Raw genomic sequence first — 9,422 nt, 5'->3', positions numbered from 1 at the left:
GATCCCACTCGGCTTAACCATTGCTTCTTTTCCTTCCACCTGGAACCCCACTTCTTTTTCTGGGCTACAAGTAGCCATCCCTTGGATGCCAAGAGGCAGGCACAGGATTCTACCTCCCAGCAGCCAACCGCACCGCCCCTGGCTTTGGTAGAACGAAGAGTGACGCTCTGCTAACCCCACTGAGGCACTTAGCTTCTGCCCTGTCTTCCTTAGCATGACTTTCCTTTTTTGTCCTATTCCTGCCTCACTCCCTCTTTTGGCAAGTCACTCAAAGGAGGGCAGCCGGAAGAGCTGGTCTCCATAGGCCAACGCCCAAGGGCAGAGGAGACCAAGCCACAAGGCTCCAAAAGGTGACTGCCCTAGACCCTCTAGATTTCTCAGCTCACTTCACCACCCTCTGTCCTGCGGGGGTCGGGGTTATCCCAGGGACAGGCCAGTGGTAGAAGTAGGAGCGCCTTGCTGGAGAGCTAGAAAAAGTAAACCATCATGTTTCTGCCTGGTTTCGAACCAGGGGCCTTTTGCGTGTGAGGCAAACATGATAACCACTACACTACAGAAACTCTGTCACAGAGCTCTGCCCCTCCCTTCAAATTCCATCCACTTGGCTGGCTCTCACCCTGGCACACACTGATGGGCAGACCTGGAGAAAGTGGCGGCAGCCCTTCGGTAGGTCATACCGGAGCCGGCGCTCAGGAAGTCGTCTTTATGTCTCCCTTGTGACTCCAGCTTGAAGGAGAGCTTCTTTTTCTTCCCCTTGCTGAGAAAGAGCAAGAGAAGAAAGAAAGCTCAGGTGGGCCACCTGGGTGCAAAAGCCCACGCTGCTTTTTCCTGCTGCAGAGCCCGAAATGAGGGACTCACTGCGGGTAAAGGCACCGCTGCACTTCGAGAAAACAGCCCACCCCTGCATACAAAGGGACAAAACAACATGCTGAAGCCTGGGATTGAAACAGGGAGCTTTAAAACTTCAGTCTAATGTGCTCCTGGCTGAGCTACTTTGAGAATTACTAGGTTTCTGTTTGGCCTGCTGTTTCTCTGTCTGGGATGTTTTTGTCAGCCATGGCACACAAAAAGAACCTCACTGTGAGTGGCCAACGAAGGCAAGATGAATTTTTGCCTGCCTTGCCCAGCTTGACTTGCTTCCTCACCCCATTCCTGCCTTAGTTCCTGGGTTACCTAATGGCTGAAGGCGACTGGGGCCTAGCGGCACGGGGAGGAAGTTGGGCAGCTGAACCCTGGTGGCAAGAATCCTGCTGCCACTTGGCAGCCCACCCTGTATTCCCGGCTTTACCTACTGGCCGCCAGGGACTTGGTGCCCAGCAGCAGAGGGGAAGGAGGTGGACAGAGCCACCCTCGCCTTGAAGCTCAGGCTTATCAAAACATATGTTCAGTCTAAGATGGCCAATGAGAGACCGACATCACTTGCTATTTTATCACTTGAAAATGCCATTGGCCAGTCTTTGGATCTCTCTAATGCTGCGCTTCAGTTCATGAGGACAAAGTCGAGAAAGTGACCTTTGAACTAAAGGACTCGGGTTAACAGTCTAATGCTGTTTCTCACCGTAACACTTATTAAGACTGGTCCACGCTGTGTTGGTGGCCATTCAATTTCTAGATGTTAGTACATTTCAGTTACTGTTAAAATTAAAAAAAATTCTATATGCTTAAAGGAAATAAACTTTTGTATTTGATTATTTCTGGCATAAATAAAAACAGATGTACAGATTCTAGCCTGCAAATCTATCACCTTATATGACAGAGAAAATCATGCATACGAATTCTGCATCAAAATCATGAAATGAGTTGCAAATGCAATAAAAATAAAATATTCAGAAGTTTAACATGTGAGGAGAGGCATCGCAGACGCTTCTGCCTGGGGTGCCTTTTGATCTAGGGAAGCCTGTCAGGGAGAACAGGAGTTAGTTTCACATACCTGTTTTCAGGCTGTAATCTGTGGGCACCCTGCCCTGTGGGAGGGATCCCAGTAGCCCAGACTCAGGGCTGGAACAAGCCCCTGTTTTAGGGGGAGGCTGCATGGTTTAGAGCAGGGGTGGGCAACCTGAGCCTGAGAAGGAGTCAGAATTTAGCAGTGTACATTGCCAAAGAGCCACAGTAATATGTCAGCAGCCCTGCATCAACTCCACTCCCCCAGCTCTCACCGCCTCCCACCCACCGACTGCCCCGCCAATCAGTGTCTCCTCCCTCCCCACACCGCCCGATTAGCTGTTTCGTGGCATGGAGGAGGCTCTGGGCGGAGGGGAGAGGAGCGAGGGCACAGCAGGCTCAGGGGAGTGGGCTGGAAGGGTTGGAGTGGAGGCAGGGCCTGTGGAAGAGCCAGAGGTTGAGCAGTGAGCACCCCCGGCACATTGGAAAGTTGGCATCTGTAGCTCCACCCCGGAGTCAGCACCTATAGAAGGAGCCGCTTATTAACTTCTGAAGAGCCGCACGTGGCTCTGGAGCCACAGGTTGCCTGCCCCTGGCTCACAGCAATCTGATGCCTCAAACAATCTGTCTCTCCCAAAGTGTTGGATCTGCATCCCCAGAAGGCTCGTGCACTGCCTCGCCCCTTTTCACAGTCTATAGAAAGGAGCAGCATCAAGGGTTAGTGATGAGCGACAAGGTACGACATGGGTGGCAGAGGCTACAGGATCCCAGAGTGTTTGCCTGTCTGGGGCATTTTGAGTGAGATCTCAGGGACACATTGTAAGGCAGAATCACAGGAATATATATGAAAGGAGCATAGGGCCATAAGGACGTAAGAACGGCCATACTGGGTCAGACCAAAGGGCCCTGTAGCCCAGTCTCCTGTCTTCCCATAGTGGCCAATGTCAAGTGCTTCAGAAGGAATGAACACAACACGTAATCATCAAGTGATCTATCCCTTGTCGGCCATTCACAGATCCTGGCAAACAGAGGGTAGGAACACCATCCCTATCCATCTTGGCTAATACCCATTGGTAGGCCTATCCTCCATGAATATATCTGGTTCATTTTTTGAACCCTGTTATAGTCTTGGCCTTCACAATATCCTTTGGCAAGGAGTTCCACATGTAGACTGTGGGTTGTGTGAAAAAATACTTCTTTTTGTTTGTTTTAAACATGCTGCCTATTAATTTCATTTGGTGGCCCCTAGTTCTTGTCTTAGGAGATGGAGTCAATAACACTGCCTTATTTACTTACTCACACCAGTCATGATTTTATAGACCTCTAGAATATCCCCCCTTAGTCATCTTTTTTCCAAGCTGAAAAGTCCCAGTCTTATTAATCTCTCCTCCTATGGCAGATGCTCCATACCCCTAATCATTTTTGTTGTCCTTTTCTGAACTTTTTTAATCCAATATGTCTTTGAGGTGGGGCGACCACATCTGCATGCAGTATTCAAGATGTAGGTGTTCCATGGATTTATATAGAGGCAATATGATCATTTCTGTCTTACTATCTATCCCTTTCTTAATGATTCCCAAGATTCTCTTTGCTTTTTTGACGGCCGCTGCACATTGAGTGGATGTTTTCAGAGAACTATTCACCGTGACTCCAAGATCCCTCTCTTGAGTGGCAACAGCTATTTTAGACCTCATCATTTTATATGTATAGTTGGGATTATGGTTTCCAATGTGCATGATTTTGCATTTATCAACATTGAATTTCCTCTGACATTTTGTTGCCCTTTCACGCTGTTTTGTGAGGTTTTTTTGTAACTCTTTGCATTCTGCTTTGGACTTTGAGTAATTTTGGATCATCTGCAAATTTTGCCACCTCACTGTTTACTCCCTTTTTCCAGATCATTTATTAATACGCTGAAGAGTACTGATCCCAGTACCGACCCCCTGGGGGACACCACTATTTACCTTTCTCCATTTTGAAAACTGACCATTTATTCCTACCTTTTAGCCAGTTATTGATCCATGAGAGGACCTCCCCTTTCATCCCATGACAGCGTAATAGAGCAGAATAGGGTTTCCTTGGCAGGGGGAGTAAACTGAGAACATATCAAGAGGTTGTACACATTTATTATCCTGGTGAAAAAGTGTGTCTGATACTCAGTCTTTGCTGCTCCTGCCGGCTGTGACTGCTGAGGACATTTTCCTTCTCTCCTCCTGGGTCTCTCTTCTGCCAGATTCTTGGCCAGTGCGGCCACCCTGCAGGCGATGGCAGAGCAGTTTGGTAATAGGCTGCTGGACTCACCACATAAGAGCGCAGCTGCTATAGCACCTTGACTGATCATGGGCCAGGTCCTGCAGCCCTGGCAGCCCAGGATAACCTCCCACTGATGGCAATGGGAATTTAGCCTTTGTAACTAGCTGCTTGTACCTGAGGTCTCAGCTATGAAGTAAGCTGGTGGCACACACAGCTTCATCCAAAGAAGTGAAGGATGTAAGCGAAAGAAGAAAGTTGGCCACCTGGGGAGCTGCTGCAGTCCCATAAGCACAGCTGGAAGGGAGAAGAGGAAAAACTCCCTGAAGTACTCAAAGCAGCACCAAGAAAAGGAAGTTTGTCAGTGAGATCAGTAGCAATAAATATGAAATGAAGGAGTGCTTTCCCCTCTGTGATTCCATGTTCGAATTATGTTACTTTACGATGAGATAAAGCTTGAAAATATCCTGCTCTAATTTCAGGATGGGTCTGTAACCATAATCGTTCTCTGTGGGAAGTGGCCTCTAGATAGCGATCTTTGGGAAGAGCTGGCTGAAGAGCCTTCCTACGAACCAGGAGATCATGGCTTGGCCTGCCAGTTCTTCCTTGCTGAACCTGGCTTGTCTGCTAGGCTCCTCTTTTTGTATCTCTTCTCATAAAAAGAAAAGACCTCACAGCACAATCCTTGTAAGTGCTCATTCAGGACGGAGAGAGCTTCCTTGTGGTAAAGCCTTGGAAAGTGGCAAATGCTAAGTCTGAAGCTGATGGAAAGGTACCATGAGTCAGAGTTGAGTTGAAGTTGCTGTGACTGAAACCCAGAGCACTAACCACTCTAGGATGACAGCAGCTTGTGGGAGAAGCGCATGTTAGAAGCCCTCTGTCAACTCAGCTGTGGCTTTCCAAGCACAGAAAGCCAGCCCACTCAAGCTCTGCAAGTTTTGTGGGAAATGGGGAACGTCTGTACTTTGGCATAGGAAGGTGTTGTCTTGGACCATCAAGGGGAACAGTTGCAAATAGCTAGTTGAGGAAGGCACCACGGCTTAGTAGGTTAAAGCACCTGTCTTGTAAACAGGAGATCCTGGGTTCAACTCCCAGTAGTGCCTTGTTGTAAAGCTTTTTTCTCCTCTGCTCATGTTTTCCTCTGTCTTCCTAGGAAACAGAAGAGACCTCTCTTGGCAATGTAAGTAATTGCTTCCTAAGGAAAAGGCTTCTTTGCAGAGGAGCGTTGGAGAGAATCAAATCACCAGCCTGGAGTTGATGAAAAGGCTATTGGTGTTGGGAAGGAGGTTGCTTTGACTGCAATTGCTATGACACCAGACCTTGTGTCCCATGCCCATGCAATTCACTAGAAATGTCTATGCACAGAGACCCTTCTAGAGGGTTCCCTGTAGGGCTTGCAGGAAATGGAGAATTACTGTCCTTTCACCTTTCATTTTATTGTTGATGAAAGATGGAGCAGTTACGTGAGAAGTCCCAGAGAGTGGCACCGTGGCAGAGCTTCCCAATAAACCTGCTGGATAAAGAGAAAATTCAGGATCCAGCATCCAGTGCTTCCTTGCTGAACGTGCCTCCTCTTGTCACCTTTTGGTCAATGTTTTTTGTTCACGGAGAAACCCGCCTTTGACTAGCCATACCCATGCTTGCAAAAGGAACAGGTCTTTTTGCTGACAAGTGTTGAAAGGAGGCATCAGATGAACATGGAAACAAGGCAAAGGTTGCTGTAACACATCTTCAGGCACGGCTGTTGAATCTGGGCTGCCTCTTACAATACTGTGCTAGTGACAAGTAGCAAAACCCCTCCAGGTGCTGTGATCACTTGGCCAACAACATGCCGTGACACACTATGGACACGCTATGGTCCATGTTAAAGAGCTTTCCCTCAACCCTCCCGCTTCCCTGGTTCTTGTCAGACAAGCAGCAAAAGGCCAGAAGTCCAAAGCACAGACAATGCGATGTTTACTGGGGTTAGTTTCCAAGCAATCATATTTCGGAGCCCTTCACACCACTTGGGCTTATCTCTATACGCCAATAGAGTCTGTTCCCCAGTGTTCCCTTCCAAGCTCTCATGCCACAGAGCATTTACCCTGTATCCCCCTTCCCAGCTCTGACGCCGCAGAGCCTTGCCTGTGTCCCTGTTTCCCGTCCCCTCCCTTAGCAAGCATGATTCCAATTTCCCTTCCACTTCCTGTTTGACCCCAGTTTATATAATATTCTCAGCTATACTTTAAGCAATCGTTTTACTGAAATTTAACTAACCAATCCTAACATATCGTAACATAATTCTCTAACCAACTATATCCCACTACCTTAATTAACTTACATCTAGCAAAATTAATTATAGAGCAGACAGAAACAAATAGCAAACCAGACAGATTAACAATAGAAAACTGGGGGGCATAAAGATAAAACATACAGAAATGAGGGTTTCACAGCCACAACCATTGATAAGTGATTTCTTGCCAGACAGGATGCTGGCAAACGAAGTTTTCTTTAACCATCTTAAGATCCGTTCCTTTATCTAGTGGTGATGGGCACTCTCTGGACAGGATCTTCTTCCTAACCGCTCAATACCACCTTATTTCAGTGTGTCTGGTTTGGGATGTGACAATGTGACCGTACGCTTCCCAGCTTATGGCTGCCCCTGCTGCTTAGCCAAAGGGCTTAGCCTAAGAACAGGGTCTCCGACTATCCTAGTGAGAGCAGGCCCATACACAGGTGGACTGTGATTTTGATTCTTCATTTTTATACCCCTGTAACTAGCTAAGTGATAAAAACACACCTAAGTGCTATAGCAGTCTCACATCTAGATGTAGCGAGGCCAGAGCTGGCTCCGGTTCGCACTGTGGATGCTCACACACAAAAACAACAGCGATGACAACACAAAAATATTTCTGTTGTTGACAGGATTTGAACCTGCGTCGGGGGGACCCCCACAAGGGATTTTAAATCCATCACCTTAACCACTCGGCCACAACTATTTGATGGACAGCTGCTTAGCTACACTATGATTCTGTTCTCACAGAATTATCCCTTCAAATTGCTTGCTCAGACCAGCTTCCCCAACACAAGTGTGTCCATGGCGGAACAGAGAGAATTTCTGCCCATTTCTCTTCCGGCTGGAGCATGATCGGAGTATGTTTGTCGTTAATGACTTTGCAATAGATTGTTGTTCATTCCCCACTTCGACAAGTCAGACAGTCCCTTTCCTATTCAAATATCCAGCACATCGCTTCAACAGCAGGGGTCAGGATTTCTGTGGGGCACTGTCAGGGATGCAGGTAGCTACATCCCCTCTGTCTGACTATAGCCATTGTAGGAGAGAAGGTTTCAATGGAATTGAATGCCCTGGCTCAGACAAGAGACACAGGGAGGTTTTACTGTTCATGGATCTGTGCAAAGGAAATTGTGTTTCTGTGTGAAATTGAGGAGGGAAATAAAACATTCATGTGGTGGCCCAATGCCCTAAGGAATGTGGGCGAAGGACTCGGGCTGAGAAATGATTTAACGGGTTTGTATCAATTTCTTGCCCTGATTAAAAACTATGGCTAAAAGGCAGCCTTTGTTGTTAGTACTGCTACCTGTGTAGCGACACCCGGGTGGGTGTCAAGTCCATGGCCTTAACCAGGGGTAGTCGATTATTTTATCAAGGTCCAAATTTCTTGGTCAAGGTATAGTCATTGTCTAGATTCCAGAGAAAATAATACACTGATGATAATAAGTATAGGAATTCTTTTGCAATCACTATGGGCATAACTGTGATGATTGTAAAACGAAAAGGAGTACTTGTGGCACCTTAGAGACTAAATAATTTATTTGAACATAAGCTTTCGTGAGCTACAGCTCACTTCATCGGATGCATGTTGTGGAAAGTTTAGAAGATCTTATATACACACAAAGCATAAAAAAATACCTCCTCCCACCCCACTCTCCTGCTGGTAATAACTTATCTAAAGTGATCACTCTCCTTACAATGTGTATGATAATCAAGTTGGGCCATTTCCAACACAAATCCAGGATTTCTCACCCCCCCCAACACAAAAACTCACTCTCCTGATGGTAAAAGCTTATCCAAAGTGACCACTCTCCTTACATTGTGTATGTTAATGAAGGTGGGCCATTTCCAGCGCAAATCCAGGGTTTAACAAGAATGTCTGGGGGGGGGGGTAGGAAAAAACAAGGGGAAATAGGCTACCTGGCATAATGACTAAGCCACTCCCAGTCTCTAGTCAAGCCTAAGTTAATTGTATCCAATTTGCAAATGAATTCCAATTCAGCAGTTTCTCGCTGGAGTCTGGATTTGAAGTTTTTTTGTTGTAAAATAGCGACTTTCATGTCTGTAATCGCGTGACCAGAGAGATTGAAGTGTTCTCCGACTGGTTTATGAATGTTATAATTCTTGACATCTGATTTGTGTCCATTTATTCTTTTACGTCGAGACTGTCCAGTTTGACCAATGTACATAGCAGAGGGGCATTGCTGGCACATGATGGCATATATCACATTGGTGGATGTGCAGGTGAAGGAGCCTCTGATAGTGTGGCTGATGTTCTTAGGCCCTGTGATGGTGTCCCCTGAATAGATATGTGGGCTCAGTTGGCAACGGGCTTCTGTTGTGTGGTATGTGGTTGCTGGTGAGTATTTCCTTCAGGTTGGGGGGCTGTCTGCAGGCAAGGACTGGCCTGTCTCCCAAGATTTGTGAGAGTGTTGGGTCATCCTTCAGGATAGGTTGTAGATCCTTAATAATGCATTGGAGGGGTTTTAGTTGGGGGCTGAAGGTGACAGCTATTGGCATTCTGTTATATTCTTTATTAGGCCTGTCCTGTAGTAGGTGACTTCTGGGATTTCTTCTGGCTCTATCAATCTGTTTCTTCACTTCCGCAGGTGGGTACTGTAGTTGTAAGAATGCTTGATAGAGATCTTGTAGGTGTCTGTCTCTGTCTGAGGGGTTGGAGCAAATGCGGTTGTATCGCAGAGTTTGGCTGTAGACGATATATCGTGTGGTGTGGTCAGGGTGAAAGCTGGAGGCATGTAGGTAGGAATAGCGGTCAGTAGGTTTCCGGTATAGGGTGGTGTTTATATGACCATCGTTTATTAGCACTGTAGTGTCCAGGAAGTGGATTTCCTGTGTGGACTGGACCAGGCTGAGGTTGATGGTGGGATGGAAATTGTTGAAATCATGGTGGAATTCCTCAAGAGCTTCTTTTCCATGGGTCCAGATGATGAAGATGTCATCAATATAGCGCAAATGGAGTAGGGGCGTTAGGGGACGAGAGCTGAGGAAGCGTTGTTCT

General features: G+C 46.8%; 2 non-coding genes across 2 annotated transcripts; one reads left to right on the top strand and one right to left on the bottom strand.

The window, feature by feature from the left end:
* Positions 1–487: 487 nt before the first annotated feature.
* Positions 488–560, bottom strand: TRNAV-CAC (transfer RNA valine (anticodon CAC)). The gene has a single exon. It is a non-coding gene; the product is annotated as a tRNA-Val (tRNA).
* Positions 561–5,160: 4,600 nt separating this feature from the next.
* Positions 5,161–5,234, top strand: TRNAT-UGU (transfer RNA threonine (anticodon UGU)). The gene has a single exon. It is a non-coding gene; the product is annotated as a tRNA-Thr (tRNA).
* Positions 5,235–9,422: the final 4,188 nt, after the last annotated feature.

Source organism: Eretmochelys imbricata, chromosome 28, assembly GCF_965152235.1.
Source record: "Eretmochelys imbricata isolate rEreImb1 chromosome 28, rEreImb1.hap1, whole genome shotgun sequence".
Classification (NCBI taxonomy): Eukaryota; Metazoa; Chordata; order Testudines; family Cheloniidae; genus Eretmochelys; species Eretmochelys imbricata.
This window is presented reverse-complemented; position numbering and strand designations above follow the sequence as displayed.